Source organism: Sciurus carolinensis, chromosome 13 (assembly GCF_902686445.1).
Source record: "Sciurus carolinensis chromosome 13, mSciCar1.2, whole genome shotgun sequence".
In the NCBI taxonomy this organism is placed as follows: Eukaryota; Metazoa; Chordata; class Mammalia; order Rodentia; family Sciuridae; genus Sciurus; species Sciurus carolinensis.
Genome location: NC_062225.1, coordinates 44,046,023 through 44,063,821, shown reverse-complemented (window position 1 = coordinate 44,063,821; position 17,799 = coordinate 44,046,023). Strand labels below are relative to the sequence as shown.

Genomic DNA, 17,799 nt, shown 5'->3' with positions numbered 1-17,799 from the left:
TAATCCAAATCCACTGTGGATTTCAGGAGCGCACATCTGCAGACTCAGAGAGACCGCAATGCTGATTAGCTTTTTAATCTTACCCCAGTAAAGATGGAAATTTTTCCTGTTACTGAGAGACAGGAGGAAACCATTATTTCTTTGTAAAGACAAATATCCATTTCAGTAAGTAATTTAACGCACACACTGACGAGAACATGTGTAGGTATTTGGCATAGAGCGGAAAGTACTAATGAAATAACTTCTCTTTAGCTGGTCTTTTCTAGACTAAAAGACAGAATTAATGATGTCTCTTTTCTGATATTTACCATATTATAGATGCTTACGGTTGATCTACTGTTAGAAATAAAGAAGTCTTATGCACATAAAATAAGGAAAGAAGACTAGAGAAATCCATCAAAATTTTCTGTCCTTACTTAGATGTCATGAAGATTTAACTAACATACCTGAAGTCAGCTTGGCTAATGACTCTGTCTTTCATTATTTAGATATGTCTGTACCTGAATAGCCCTGGGATTGTCTCCATTGTACATATTTGACTTTGACGCTGTTTGCTCCTTAAGGATTTAATGACTATTTATCCAAGAAAAAAAATGCATTTACATTTTTAAATGAATATTATGACATGGCATGTTTGTGAATCTAAGAGAAATTTGGGAGTTGGTGATGTTTTGGAGCAGTTACAATAAATTTGCTCTAGAACCCATACATCTTGCCACCTGTCCCTCTTCTTGACATTATGTTGGATATACACTTACTATTCATACAGGAAGTCCATGCAGAGGCCTGACTGCTATGCTGTAAAAACCCTGTCTGTCTTTTATCATTACCTTCATGGAGCTTGCTATTACTTTTAGACAGTAGATAAATATGACACAATATTTAATTAGAGGAAACATAGGAAATATCAGAGAAATTAGAGTTGCTGTATTTCACGATATAAATGAAGTTCTTAGCATTCTGCCTGGATACTAGTGGGTAGGTGCTCAGCAAACATTGGTTAAATTACTGACTAAATATTTTCTATAGCCTGGAAGATGATGGATCTCAGCTATCATACATTTGAATCTCCATTCATGAGTATGAAGCTTCAAGATTCTCAATGGTTTTTCTTCCTGGAAAATTAACTTATTATTTTATGTGTAGGTTTACAAATGCTTATAAGAATAATCAAGTTCAAGGCTGGGGATGTAGCTCAGTGGTAGAGCAATTACCTAGTATAATAGGGGTTGATCTCTGGCACTGCAAAAGGAAGGAAGGAAGGTCAACCCCATTGATATTTATATCCAGTCAAGTTTCAAAGACAAGAGGGTTCTCCCTTACAATAGGGATGGGGATCTGTAGTTGAAGATATTTTTAATGGATCTTATGTCAGTGCTCTGCCCCTATCTAAATCTTTGGGGTCCTTTAGGAACTCTTCGTGCTAATTGTCTAATTACCAAAAATCATTTCCCCAGATTTTGTTTTCTCTCATTTCTGCATCATCTTCTGGATCAAGTTAAATAGCTCTTCTCTTCCTTTGCTTTTCTGCCTTTGAAATTTTTGAGGATTATAATTATTCCCCACCACTGCAATAGTTTTAATGAATTATCCATTTTCTTTAATCCACCCAGATAACTGGATTGCTCTTGCAGCAAGATCTCAGTACTGTTCTGTTCTTTTGTTTTGAAAGGAGAGGCCTTAAACTGAGCCCTGGTGCTGGTGAGCATTTTTAAGAAACAGATGTTTTCCTGGTATCGTCATGATGCATTTTTATTGCTATGTAGCTTTTTACGGCATTACCAACAATTTGTATTTTCTCCCAACCTGTGCCTAAAGCTTTGCAAAGTTTTACATGTACTTACCAATCTTCATTTTTATTCGAATTTTTGAAGAAGAAGAAGAGGAAGAGGCTGAGGAGGCACCAAATGCATTTAAATCTTTCATCAAGAGAAATAGTTTCCTCTGACCCAACCCATTAGAGTTTGCAACTCTTACAACTTTACTTAATTTTAAGAATGCTTATCCATTCAGTAGTTTATGAAGTATTCCTTTATATGTAGTATCTAATCCTGTGGGACAGAATTATTCCCATTTTGCAGAAGATACAACTGACCACCAAAAGAGTGTAATAGCTGCATCATAAAGCTAGGACATATCTGGGTTTCCGTCTTGGATCCCCTGATTCCCAGTCCAAAGCCATTTTTGCTTCAAAACAGCTGCCTCTTCCATCACAGCTGTTGTTGAGAGAAGCCAAATTAAGTTTCAGATACTGCATCTATAGTAAAACATTATGGTAAAATTTATCCCCAGCCTCAAACACTTATTGAATACTTTGTTTTATCTTATTGTTTTGCAACTGTCAAATGGACAAAAAAGAAAAAGGAAGAAAAAAAAAAAAGAAAAAAAGAATCCGGGACTGTGGAGTGCAGCACATGTTTCTCTTTGCAGAGACCCCCGCTAAAGATGGGTGTCAGAAGCCAAGGACAAGCCCACAGCTTGAAGGTTTCCCTGTTACAATGAGAGAGACCAAACATCGCTCTGCTCTGGGGATCATAAAATAGAGTTCAATGATGATTTACTGGGCTAAGAATCACCACATTATGAACCCAGTTGTCTTACAAATGTTCTCTAGAAAGAAGTTGTTCAGAATAATGAATCCATGTTCTCATGGGGGGAAGAAAACCTCGTAAAAGAGGTTAAGAGTTTAATGCACCTACACATTATTATTTATGTACTGGGGATTGAACTCAGAAGCTTTTCACCACTAAGGTACATCCTCAGCCCTCATTTATTTATTGTTTTCTTTGAGACAGGGTCTTGCTAAGTTTCTGAGACTGGCATCCAGCTTGTGATCCTCCTGCCTCAGCCTCCCAAGTAGCTGGCACACACTACTATAGCTGCTAATATCCTTATTCTTAAAATTTATCTACTTTCATTTTTTTATTTGTTCTAATTAGGTATACCTGATAGAAGAATTGTATTATGGCATATTAAACACATATGGAGTATAACTTCTCATCCTGTTGTACAGGCTGTAGAATTACATTGGTTGTGTAATCATATATGCATATAGGATAGTAATGCCTGATCATTCTACTATCTTTCTTATTCCCATTTCCACTCCCCTCTCTTCACTCCCCTCTGTCTACTCCAAATTAACTCTATTCTTCCTCCAACCCCTTATTGTGAATTATCAGTCATATATCAGAGAAAACATTCAGTCTTTGGTTCATTGGGATTGGTTTATTTCAGTTAGCATAATATTCTCCAGTTATCATTTACAGGCAAATTCCATAATTTCATTCTTCTTTAAGGCTGAGTAATATTCCATTGTGTATATATACCACAGTTTCTTTATCCAATCATCTGTTGAAGGGCACCTAGGTCGGTTCCATAGTATAGCTATTGCAAATTGAACTGCTATAAACATTGATTTGACTGCATCACTGTGGTTTGCTGATTTTAAGTCCTTTGGGTATAAACATAGGAGTAGGATTACTGGGTCAAATGGTGGTTCCCATCCAAGTTTTCTGAGGAATCTCCACACTGCTTTCCATAGTGGTTGCACCAATTTGCAATCCCACCAGCAATGTATGAGTGTACCTTTTTCCCCACATCCTTGTCAACATTTATTATTGCTTATATTCTTGACCATTGACATTCTAAGTGGAGTGAGATGAAATCTCAGTGTAGTTTGTTTTTCCATAGATTTGTTGACTGATCATATTTCTTCTTCTCTAAAGTGTCTGTTTAGTTCCTTAGACCATTTATTGATTGGGTTATTTGTTTTTTTGATGTTAAGTTTTTTGGGTTCTTTATATATCCTGGAGATATTTCTAGTGCATATCATCAAGATTTTCCCTATATAATTGCAGCAATAATAGATCCTAGCATAAGAGTCTGTTTTGAAAGTTCTATGGTCTGTCTTTGATTATTTATACAATGACGGCAAAAATAATACTCATCTTAAAGCATTGTTGAGGGGATGAATGGATCGGTCCTGGTAATGGACTTATCCTAAGTGATGACCTCGGAGTACGCATTGTGTGTCTCCTTGTGCCGCCATTGCTGCCTCCCTCTTGTTATATTTCAGAGCTACATAATGGCTTTCCTATGGAATTTTATCAAAGGCATTGGAGAGGCTTCCCGGAAATTGGACAGTGTGAGGAGATGGTCTGGCATGTGTGGATCTATAACAAGTGTGGATCTGTAACAAGTGAGACTATATAACATTTCCCAGTGGAAGATCGTAGAGTGGGAAGGAGGGGTCCTTCTTTCCTCTTAACACCCAGTGGTTGGTTAGCCCATGACCAACTTCAGAATGAAGACCAAGGGAGATGGCCATGAGAAGTGGGCAGGAAGGAGACAGCAGATTGTGCTGGTGACAAGATGTACTCTGGGGGCCAACCATCTGGGTTTGAGCCCCATAGGTACCCTTAGTACATGTACGATCTGGGGTCATTTACCTAGACTCTCAAGGTCCAAGTCCACCTATGTGTAAAAGGAAGACAATGACACTGTCTGCTTATAGGATTGTATTGAAGATTAAATGAGAAAATGCATATAAATGATGTAGAGGAGTACCTGACATGTCACAAGTACTTTAGAAGGGATTGAAAGTGAGGATATTTCAGATATAGTTAAATAACAAGCAACACTTCCAGTGGTTTTACTTGAATCTGTTTGTACCCAAGATGTGTATTATCAGAGCTTTTTTCTAAAGTGACAATATGACTTGTCATTTTTTATTTGCATGTGTTTGCATTTTTTTTCCTACCATGGTTTCTCAATATCAACTTAATGCTTTTATCAACTTTACAGAGGCAAAACCAAATGAACGACTTTCAACCCTCCCTTTCATGAATCTGGACTATATCCAGAGATTCCCTCTTTAGGTCTAGGTTGACAAGTGAGAAGGAATCAAATCCATAGCTGAGGCCTGACCCATTCTCACCTGTACAATTCCTGCTCTCAAGTAATGCTGCACTCTTCTTTGATCAATCTCCTTGTAAGGCTATGTTACTCCTCCTTAAAATAGGCTAAAATGATGAGAGACAGTGAACAGAGAAAAATAGCATGTGGGGATAACAATTACTGAGGCATTTACCCCTCAGTCATTGTTACTTGGCCTCTTTGAGCTTCAATTTCCTCCCCTGGAAATGGACATAATACCATCTACCATTTTGTCCAGAGTTAGAGAGATCATGAATTATTACTAAGTGTTTCATTTCAACATCTTAGTTTTATTTTTCTTTCTTGGTTTCATCAAAACCTGCATTTATTCATATCTGTATGTTGAGTGCATGAATGACACCTTTCATATGTGGCAAAACAGAAATGGTTCAGAGCTCTTGATATTAAGGAATGGATGAATCCTAGCCCTTCAGGAATTTGTCCATTTATGTTTTACTTCTGATATGACTAGAGAGGTGAAGAACTCACTTTTGAACTCCCCAACAGTGTGCAGTACACCATTCCTCCTTGCTTCATGTTCATGAAGAAGCACAAAACCCAGCAGCTTCTGAAGCTGACACATTTTCTCATCAGCAATCAAAGAACCTGGCAAAGACACTTGACTGAATTGAAGACCATCTTCCCTTCCCTTCGAAGAAAGTCTTGGGAGTCACCAAACAAGGACAAACTTCTCTTGGAGTAGTTTGGCATCGCTTCTAACTCACAGAATAAAAGACCCATCAAGACCCTGGTGTCCTAGATGTTGGGCATGGCTAAAATAATATTAGTCTAGAACATTGTTGAAGCAGGTATAATCAAATGCCCACCTCAGTCCTAATACTATAAATTAAAGATCACATAAAGGAAAGCACCCATAGAATACAACATTACAAACATATTGTGTACTCTCTGATGAATATCCAATGATTATTGGTGTTGGATGTATTCATTTGCTGTGTCTGTTCACCCATGGGAGTCTGTGAAGAATGAGTGAGATCCATAAATTCAGGTTTTTGGACTGAACATTTTATATTTTCATTGACAATTTTCAGATCGATTGCAATGTTTAAAACACAAAAGGAGAGAACACATTCTGAACCATCTAGAAAGTCATATTATGGCCAGGACCGGCCACATGATTTCACTGCTCAGGGTTATATGTGAGTTTCCACGTTGGTACCAAATGATCACATTCAGTCAGAAATGCGTTAGGTGATCATGTCCTATCATTAATGAGACAGCGATCATCATGTGTCTGCTATTGTACTCTTGTTGGATTCTTTTGCTAATTATGAAGACAAAACTTCTCTTTTACAGTGATCAGCTATAATTGAAAGATATTTTCACAGACTAGAATTTTAGCTTCATAATTTATTTAATAAATCCAGAATGTTTTGACATCATGAAAATGACAGTGTGGTGGAATAATGTTCCACATTAATTGTCACAGGCTAATGAGAAAAGAACAGAGCAGACTTAATATATAAATGGGGGTTTTGTATCAAATGAACAGTAAGTGACATCACAGATCATGGTAAAAAAATTACCCAGGTTTTATAGTTCAAGTAAAGAATTATGATTGAATAATTAAATGATCACAGGGCACATCACATAGTGGTATAATCATACCAAACTCCAGGAAATCCAAGCAAAGCTGAAAATCCCTCCATGTTGCTCATGGGTATCTGTGCAAATCTATCTTTGTATACCACAACGTACAGCCATTTGTGAGGATTACACAAAAATAGACAATGAAAGATTTTTCATTAAATTATGCTTCAAAATTTCTTGTAGTTTACTTTTGGGGGATGGACTGTCACACAAATGGTTCTTTGAAAACCATGAGTTGTGGCTTAATTATTTTTAAAAAAGAAAAATGATTACAGTGATGGCCATGGTTCAAGGAATGATCCATCGGGCTCAACATTACAAATACACAAGTTGACAGAAAATGAAATAAATGCCTATATGTACTTTTTTATACAATTAAATTCACATAGATCATTTAGTTTCACCAATATAACAAAACATCATCTGTCACATTAAATTATTTTGAAGAGTTTTGGCTACATATTTTTATTTGTATATAAAGTGAAGCTTTGTTTAGAAATTTTACAATATAAGAATTATAATCACATTCGCACATACTTAGGTAAAATGTAATACAAAAATTCTTCAGACAACAATGAGAGCTTATGGCAATGTTTATTTTCCAACATATTTCCTTCATTTTGCTCCAATACTATAAAAGATTTTCTTTTACATGGATAAAAATTTTAGAAGTGAAATTTAACATAGAATACTTGCACATACATCATTAGGTACTATTATTCTCACTTTAAAAACAAAAGTACATCTTCTTGTGGGGCATGGTGCTTTATGCCTGTAATCCTAGCAGTTCAGGAGGCTGAGTCAGGAGGATTGCAAAGTCAAAGCCGCCTCAGCAATTTGGTGAGAGCCTAAGCAACTTAGTGAGACCCTGTGTCAAACTAAAAAGTAAAATGGATGGGAATGTGGCTCAGTGGTTAGGTGCCCCCATATTCAATTCCTGATACCTAAATAAATAAATGTATTACTTCTGACAGAATAAATGACTTGTCCAAAGTCATAATTACAAAATAACAGAATAACTATGGGAAGTAGAATATACATGTCTTCAGTTTCTAGTTTTTTGTTTTTTGTTTTTTTTTTTTCCGAAACAAAAGAAAACAGAGGGCAGTTAATAAAAATAATGAGTTTTGGTTGTGGAAAAGTTGACCTATAGTCCCTGTTCTTTGACAGTAATTGTACAATAGAACCAGGAATTTAATGAAGTTACAGCTAATCATAATGATAAAAGGTCGCTTGCATAAGAATAGAAAGCATTCTATACGAACTCAGAAGGACTCATCAAAATGGAAAATGTTTTAGCAATTGATGCATAAATATAACTCATCCTTCGCTTTTAATGAAATATTAATGTTCATTATTAAGAAACGTAATTTATAGGAAAATGATTGTTTTTCTTCTGCCTGTTATTCCTCTTCCTACTTCTTCCTCCTCCTCCTTCATCTTCTCTGCTTCTTCCACTTTCTTCATTTTTAGGTTCTACCCCTTTCTCCCATGTCACAGGTCTCCTGATGTCCAGAAACATGTCTTGATCTCCAGAGATAGTTTTTTCTGTTTTGATCTTCTAAGCAGAAAGTTTTGTCTTCATAGTATGACAAAGAGTGATAACAGTTCCATCACCTTGGGTAAGAGAAAATATTCCACTCATCTCAGAGGTGGATTATAACACTCCAACACCTGAGAATTCAAAGTTGTTTAACACTGAATTACAGTATTTTCTGGAAGGAGATGAGACCTTTTCAAACGAAAGCAAATAAAATATTTACTGAGCACCTGTCATGTGCAAGGGCTAGAGTTATAGGTAGAGAATGAAAACGAGGATAGGGCAGGCCTTGTCTTTGGACTGGACATACAAAACTTCATAATGCAAGCTAAATAATTGCTTGAGATGATTATAACAAAAGTTAAAAGGTAATAAAAGACCAATTTGTAAATATGATGAAAACAAGGACAAAGTTGTAAGAAGACAAGGAAGGAATTGGAATTGTATTCTGAACAATTTATAAGGAATTTCATAGTTGGAGAACTGAAAATGCAGAATTGTTGTTGGGTTAAAATGTTGAACCATTCTGATCAATTACATGTTACACAAGTCAATAACAAAATGTCCTATCAAAACCCCAAAACACTAATGAAGATTTTCATTTGAAGAAATTGGATATCATTATGAAGAATAGTAGGAAAAATAGGGAAGACTAGTAATAGAGGAATAGTTATGGTGGTAGTTACCACTTACAGAAAGCCTATTATATTTATATGCCAAAAACTTCATAGAGTATCCAGACTCAGAATGAATATAAGAGATTAAATGTGGCAGGTCATGAACAGCAATTATATACTTTATTTTTTTCCATAACTATTGGTTTCCATCTTTACGTTTGAGTCTGTGTTAACTTAAATCTCAGAAACTGTCTGAGATGTGATTGGTATAAGAAGAGAAATTATTATTTCAGGACAAGGCAAAATGAAAAAAAAAAAGCTTTCTTGCACACATGTTTCCAGTTTTGCTGCTTAATTTTGGAAAGAGGTAATTCCATGTCAAAATTAGGCCGAGTGAAAAATGCACACACAGTAATCTTCATTTTCATTATCTGGAGTAGTTCAAAAAGCTCAAAAAATGGAACTCTTCTCAAAGAAAAGAATGCATGTTCAGGTAATTACAAATAACAGACGCATCTGGTTATCTTAATTGTTTGGGAATGTCTCAATTAGCTGAGGATGTTTTCATGATGACTTGGAGACAGTGAAAATTTTTCACAGCAGATTGGATTCTGTGGTGAGAGGAAATATAGGCAGATCACCCTGAATCCATTCAAAGATCCATATCTTTTGAATTTTATTTGCCTGTAAAGATAATATGAATGTTTTTGTTTTTCTTTTTAATCTCTGCAGCTTCATGGTTCGTCTGAAAAGGAGCAAAACTGCCAATCCTATAGGCACCCAGGCTAAGGGGAGCCACATCCAGCCTCAAGATCTCCATCTTGACCACAGTTCCACTGCTTAACAGAAATTGCTTTTCTGGTTTCCTCAGCACTTTGGGTTTGCTTTTTGAGAAGCTTGAATATTCCAAAACTAGAGATACATTCTCATTCTTGTTTTGGACAGATGATGTAGGGACACTTTGAAAATATCTATACTGGCATGCTTGGTTTGGATATATATATCTGTTGACCAAAGTATCATGTACTGAAGCTTGGTCCCCAGTGTGGTGGGGTGATGGTGGTGGGACCTTTAAGAGGTGGAGCCTAGTGGGAGGTAATTAGGTCTTAAGGGCTCCAGCCTTGTGAATGGATTAGTGGGTCATGTCTCACCGGGCTGGATTCTTTCTTGTGAGAATGGATTGTTAGCATTGAGCCTGGAGCCTCCCTATGTCACTCTTCCACAGGTGCTGCTCACTGCTGTCATGCATGGTGCCACCTTAGTGATGCCATCCTCACTGGAGCCAAGTGGGTGCTGGTGCCATGCTCTGGAACCTCTAGAACTGTGAACTAAGTAAACCTCTTTCCCTAATAAAGCACCAGCCTCATGTATTTGAATACACGAGATGGATTTAGACAGGTATGCAGCAAGATTGTTTGTCTAGATCTGCCACCGTAAAATTGCCACTGCATGACTCTTTTATACCTCCAGTAGGTAAAGTTCAGTATACACTCTGTCCTTTGCTGATTTTTATTTCTTTGTCTCTTTTTAAAAGAAACATAGTTGTTTACCATGGGAAAGTAAGCAAGCAATTACTATAATGTCCAACTAATCAATGTGCCATACTTCCAAACTTCCTCCCTGGGTGAAAAATTCCTTCTACTCAACTTCCGTGCTTTTGGCTGATTAATGTAGCTTAAAAGAGATGACTTTATCTATTCCAAGGGAAATTTCCAATACAACTGTTTAGAAACCCTTCAACACTGATTTTTCCAATCTTGACAAAAACACTCTCAAGCCAGAGGAAACTTTTCATAATTTCTAGGGAAGAAGTTATGAGTCATTAGATGTCACTAATTCTTGGCTTAATTACCACCCTTACATAGAAAAAATGAGTTGGGGTAAATCCTACAGACAGAAGGAATACACACCTGGGGTTAATCTAACCAGCAAGTGGATGCCCCATTGCCACAAACAAGTTCAGATCAATAGTATTTATCTGGCTGTCTTTGATATAGAACATGAGCTCCTCCTCTAAATCTTTCCTACCTATAGTGATCAGCAGGGAAACCTAAAGTTCTGTAATAACTAACTGCTCCTGAAAAAGAAGTCAGTCTCTCTTAATTTTTCAGTGCCTTTACATAAAACATTGATGCTTAGAGAGTATTGCAGAGCAGGGTACAAACGGAAGAGGGTAGAGAAAAAGGGAGATGTTTGAGAAGTAAATGCTTAATTAGAATGCAAACCCCTGGAGTTTCAACTGTCTTTCAACTTCTTTTCTGTAGATTCACCTTTTCCAAAGTAGAATACTGCTTGCTATTTAACAGAGATTTGCAACATTAATTGAACAGGTAGTCAATAGCATTTCATTATGAAATTCTGGTTTCTTAGAAGCAAAAACATTAGTGTAATGTGTTATAACTTACATAAAGTGCTCAGCTCTTAAGGCTTCTCTTCTGCCACAAATTCTCTAATCTTATCCTTGTTTGCTCACTATGTAGATGTTGGACTACTCATTGTTGGGTTTCAAACAAACCCTTCTGGCTTGATGATAACAAACAATCGCTTTTAGTTACTTAAGCTGAAAAGTTTTTCTTCTTGATTTAATGTTTAATGACTGTATTAGTCAACTTTCCACTATTGTAACAAAATGCCTGAGATAATCAACTCATAAAGAAGGAAGGTTTATTCTGGTTTATGATTTTGAAGGTTTCAGTCCACCATCAGTTAGCCCCATTGTTTGGGTCTGTGGCAAGGCAGCTCTGAAGCCTTTGATTACTATTCTAGATTCAAATCACTTTCCATCTCAGAAGAGTAATAGCATTTAGTTTGTTGGCAGGTCATTTGAATATTCAGTCAAATTCAGTCCTGCTTGCATTGCTGTGCATCTAGTGAGATCCATAATCTCTCTGAGGGTAGGAAACTGCTTCATGTATTTAGGACTATGCTTGACCAATAGTAGGTTCTTAGTTAAGATAGGCAGAGGAGAGACACATTAGCCAGGCTGACAATCATAGACAAATTCCTCCAGAAATGGTTCTGGATGGATTCTTTAGACTTCATGGAAGTGAAAATTAATAATTACAGTTGTATTGGTAAGTGACTGGTTTCATTAACAAAAGAAAATCAAGGGAAGTTCACAATGTGAAAAATGGCCTACAGATGGTAGGGACCAATATTCATGTATTGCAAAGTAGGAAACAAAGGTGTGACATAGTTCCAAATTCAGCTGGTCACATATTTTGTCAAGTTTAACAAATGCTTGTAAATTCATGCCACACACATGCACATTGGTGAAGAGAATATCAGAGATGTGAGACAAGTGACACAGAATTCTACAAAAATGATCCAACGTAGAAGGAGGAGGACTTGACTCCACTGGAAAAGAGTGTTCAGTCTTAAGAGTGACAGAGAAATGGTCTCACATGTCTACCATGTAGCTTGGGCAAGTTGCTTCACCTCTCTGAGCCTCTGTTTCTTCACCTGAGACGTGAAGGTAGTGATGGAATCTGTTGGATGATGCTGAAACTGGGTGAAACAAGACGCTCAAGGCTGAAGAACTATTGAAACAAATGCAGTCTCATTAACAAAAATACTCAAATCTTGTTCCCCAATAGCAACCTGATTTATTTAGACATATTACACTGACATAGTTCTTTCTCCTCAAATCTTTCCAAGTCTGGGTGGTTTTCTTCTTTCTGCTGATCTGTCCTTATTTTCCATCTCTGCCACAATTAGCTCAACTGAGATGCCATAGACTTCAACTCAGAAGGTGCCCCAAGAGGTCATGTGACAAGTGGAAACTGTTCTCTCTTTACTCACATTACAGGGAGGTATTGACTGAGGCACAACTCACCCCACTGTCTCACCAATAGAATAAGAGCCAGGACCAATGCATGGGGCCAGTGTCTCCATCACTGGATGTTGTTGCCTCTAAAGTCATTGGAACTCAAGGGGTCTGTGAACTGTATCCTCTTATTCAGAGTCAGGATCAATCTGGTCCCTCTGGGGTGCCTGAGTTGGAGGAGAAAGGGTGGGTTGCCATGACAAAGTTGATTGAAGTCTCAGATATGATTTTTTTTTTTACTTTTAGAATCTTAGGTCACCAGAGAAGCTGCAGCAAAGTAATTCTAGCAACCACCACTATGTTGTATCAAGAACCGTAATTTCTGGCCACTCTATTATTGGGCCTGTTTAGGGCTAGACTTCACCTTCACTTACCATATAGGGTCTCATGAGCCACACTATTATAGTGATCTGATCTCCATGTAGACCTGGCCATATAGACCTTTTCCCGTGTGTGTGTGTGGGGTGTGTGTGTGTGTGTGTGTGTGTGTGTGTGTGTGTGTGTGTCTTTCTCCCTCTTTCTCTCCCTCCCTCCTTCCCTGTCTCTGTCTCTCTATTTAAAGTCCCCTAACTCCTGGAGGAGGTCTTTTCTACTTCTATGAAGTCAGTGGACACAAGTTGTATGAATTCTTCCTAATTCTACTTTTTTCTTTTTGGTACTGGAGATGAACCCAGAGGTGCTTAACCACTGAACCATATCGCCAGCCCTTTTTTTTTTTTTTTCATTTTGAGATAGGGTCTCCCTAAGTTGCTTAGGGCCTTGCTAACTTGCCGAGGCTGGTCTTGAACTTGCACTCCTTCTGTCTCAGCTTCCTGAGTTGCTGCACCACACCCAACCCTTATTCTACTCATGAACTATAGAAGTCTTATCCACCTGGTCTTGTACATGGATGTCAAAGCACTCAATAAATATTTGACATTTACTACACACAAGAAAAAAAAAGTCAAAAGCAACAGTTTAGGTGGAACTGAGAAGGGAAGCAATATGAGTACCTCTCCAGAAAAATTAAGCTGAAATTAAAGAGTTTGAGTCAAACTGAATGTTGACTGAACTTCACCTCTAAGTATGAAACAGATATATGGGCTTACATGTTAATTAGACAATTGATACGCTGTGTCAGTTCAACCATATAGTTACAAAGTAAGCCAAATTTCAATAGTTGACAACTCACTTTTAGGTTGGTTGTTTATTTTCACACACACACAATATTCCTAATCAGTGCCATTCCATATATTCCATGGAGGAGGAACAATGGTGGGCATGGTTAGAAAGGCCTGGAAAAAAATCAGAAGAGGACTGCTAACCGAGAAGTGTCTCAATTTTGACAGGAAAATAATGGAATCTTAGTGTAAGAAGGCTGAAATCACACCATCAGATGCACTTATGTTTAGAGATGAGGTCAAGGGAACAGAGACAGGTTATAAAGGTTATAGGTGAAACCAAAATACTATTCCTCTGAGGATGAAGTAGAAGCTTATTTAGTTTAAGAAGGTATTGAGAAAATTGAACTTATGGCATTTGCTAGATTTTCTGAGTCTAGCATACAATGCTACTGGGAATCCTTGGTTTCTTTTTAGCAGGGGAAGGGACAAAATTCTGGTGAGGACTCATGATATAGGTTGGATCTTGTCTTGAGAACGTTAGTATTTGCATTTGTAGATGGTTTATAGAGACTCAGGGACAAACATTTGCACATGGTTATTTAATTTAGAAGGGGCAGAGCCAAGGGTGTTAGAGTAACAGCAGGAAGGCAAGAACGCTCATTCTCATCTCCATTCTGTCCAAGCTGCAGAGAGGGGTGACCATCTCTGAGCTCTTATCTTCATAACCTTCCTGCCTCATTTTACAGCTCTTCCATCACAAATGGTATCTACTTCCCCACCTCCTCAATCTGGACTAGTCTGGGGATTTGCCCAGTGGAATATGGCAGCAATGACAACATGCAACTTCGGAGGTTGAACCTCAGGAACCCTGCTCTCTGTCTCTTTCTATTCTAGTGGGCTTCAAGAAGAGATACCATGAGGAGCAAAGCTAGTCAGCTACGTTTTCCCACCCAAGACCCCAGGCATGTGACAGAACCAGCTAAGAATATGAAGCCACCCAGCTGACCTGTAGCTGACATCGGAGGCATGAGTGAGCCCAACATAGATCAGAACTGCCTAACAGACCCATCGCCTCATGAGAAAGACATGGTTATGGTATTAAGCCACATCATTTCAGAGTGGTGGTTATTATTGCATCTTATTGCAACAATATACAACTGATCCGGAGACATTTGTGTCTGATGGGATTGTCTCCCTCTGTAATATTACTGTGGCTCTGAGTTCCGGTGGAATGGATGAGATGTCCGTAATTTGACTATGGATAAAAATGTGAATATGTGAAGATGAATACAAATACACACACACACATACATGTTCATCTATATAATGTACATATAATTATATATATGTGTACGTATGTATAACCACATCTGTAGATATGACCACATTTAAACATATATATTTACCTGTCTCTAGATCAATGAGCACAAATTGTAAACTCAGACAAGATGCTTTATACAGAGCTCCTCCACCTGAGATATTCATCTTCATATTAAGGTAAGTTACTCATTTCTGTCATCTGGGATTTATTCATGGTGCTCTTGATGGCAGATCCTGTACACTGATGTAGCCTGGGCCAGGGCAGATTTATTCAGTAGGCTGGGTAACTAACATATCTTGCAATTTAGCCAGACACAGGTTTTATTTGCTCCCCCATCTTTCCTTTCCTCTTATTATGGTGCGGGTGGCCCTGCACAAGATTTGCTCGCATCAGTGATTAGTCCCTGTATCATTTTTATAGGTCTATTTTTAAAAGGTGCTTATTTAAGTGACTGGTAACTAATCATAGTTCTATAATTGACTGAAAAGTTGACTCAGTGTAAAATCCAAATTAAATTGAAAAGAAGCCCAAACCCTCATTATAAATTATTCTTCCCAGCTCTACAAACACTCATTTTACAAACATCGAAAGCATGAAGAGACAAAGTTTGCCTTCCTGCAAAAAAATATGTTCGACAATTACAGACCAAAATTTATAGCAAAGGAAGAATGTTCCTCTTTCTTTGCAGTGACACTAATAAAAGGAAAGAAATATAAGTACTGCTTAGTGTAGGCTGGGAAATGCCTAAATTTTAAAATTAGAATAGTAGCATTTTATTTCTGGACAAGCTCGACTGATCTTTTTACACAGAGCGTCAGACAGGCTTAGGGGGCATGACCTCATCCCAAAGATTTGGGCTTCAAAGGCCGTTCCTCAAACCTCTTGCTGATCACCTGCCCTTCTACCACCCCAAATTAAACAGTTAAAAGTTTTGAAGCCTTCTTGCTTTACATGAAACATTTTCCTACCATCCTTCAGTCAATTACCCAGAGGCCAAAAATATCTCTTCCTCCATTCAGCTTATGGCACCTCCACTGCGAAGTGCTCTAAATCCATTAGCGGGGCCCTCTCTGCATGCTACATCATCAGAGGAACAAAGCCGTGATGATGTAGAACAACCCACGTCCATGTATATCGCCAGAGTTCTAGCCTCTTGATCAGCCGGTGGGTTTCATAAACATTCCAGATGGCTTGCTCTGCCTGAAGGAAGAATGGATAATCACACTGCACTCCCCTCTACACAATAATAAAATAAGGCCATGGAGCACAGAAGCCTTAGCCTGCCAAAAACACTGAAAGGACTGCTTAGAACAATAGAACCGAGTGATTGGGAGGCACGTCAGTGCCCTCACCCTTTATGAGGGAAGGTGGCCTGCTTTCCCATGAAGCATGCAAAACCAATTGTGTTAGGCAACAGCTCTGCTGAAAAATAAAGCCAAAACAACAACAGCAACTCTAAATACTTTCTTTTAAAAGAATTTTGTGAAAAGGGAATTTAAAGTTCAGAAATAAAATGACCTTTGCACACCAGAATTCTGAGCTATGGATACAGAGCTGGAGACACACTTAAGTACTCAGAAGGTTCACGTTCATTCTGAGGATTCTTGAGTGGCACTCGATGGAGGTATATAGTTGGGACAGTGTTGTCTAGAGGTTTCCCAGAAGGAACTGAGGTGAGTGCCACCCATAGCAACTCCGAGGCCCACCCTTACCGTACATGCCTCCTGTGTGCTTATGATTGCTTTTATTTCCCCCTCCCTTTGCTCCTTGGGCAGTATATTTTGCTGTGTGGATATTGCCCCATTTGTTATAGTAAAAATTCTCCTGATTGACAACTTATAGTACCTCTGAAAGTATTTGATTTTCTTGCTATGTGATTAGAGACTGTCAGAATTCTGACTTAAAATCTACCCAATATTTATCAGAAAATTGTCATTGCAAAGAACAGAGGATTTTTGAGGAAGTGAAACTATTCTGTAAAATACTGTAATGAAGGATACATGTCATTCTAAATTTCAACAAATCCATAGAATAGGCAACATCCAGCCCAACTAAACTGTGGACTCTGAGTGATAAACATGCGTGGATGTAGGTTCATTGAGTGTAACAAATGTACCCTTCTTTTTGGGAAGGCTGACCTGGGAGAGGCTGTGTAAGGACAGAGGATGTATAGGAAATAGCTGTACCTTCTACTTGATTTTTTTGTGAACCTAAGACTGCTTTACAAATAAAGCCTATTTTTTAAAAAAGAAAGAAAAAGCTGTTTCCTTATCCATTTATTGATGATAAGTCACCTAAAAGTCTGAGCAACACACTTGATGGACTTCTTCAAATTAGCCCATAATCCAAATGGAACCTCAACCTCTGACCAGATGAATCTGCTGCCTATTGGAATACACCAAGTTCCCTTACAGGTAAGCCAAATTAAAAGATTACTCTCCTGAGGAATAGCACCTGCACCAAGAGGGCCCATGTGCGGCTTATCATGAGTAGTTGGTTGTTATGATGATAAGAAGAGGGATGTGCCATTAGAGGTCGGGAATGACATAGCCATCCGAAGAGGAGTGAAGCCATAAGGTGAGTCTCTCAGTTTGATCCAGGGATTGTATCTAATATTTGTGAAAAATCAGTCCTTCCAGCTAAGCTTGATATTTGGCCTCTTCCCCACACCCCATGATGCCAATTTGTTTTATGAGGTTAATAAATCAAGCATTCAATAAACCAAACAGTTCTCTGTTTTCAATAAATTATTTAATACACCAAAAAAAGCTAGTATTAAGAACATGGGAACATAAAATACATAAATACACTATGTTATATCATCAATTCAGTTCTCTAGTTTGTCT

At 37.9% G+C, this 17,799-nt stretch overlaps 1 pseudogene; it reads left to right on the top strand.

The window, feature by feature from the left end:
- Nucleotides 1-14,637, top strand: part of LOC124962877 (elongation factor 1-alpha 1-like) — a 71,110-nt pseudogene extending 56,473 nt beyond the window's left edge.
- Nucleotides 14,638-17,799: the final 3,162 nt, after the last annotated feature.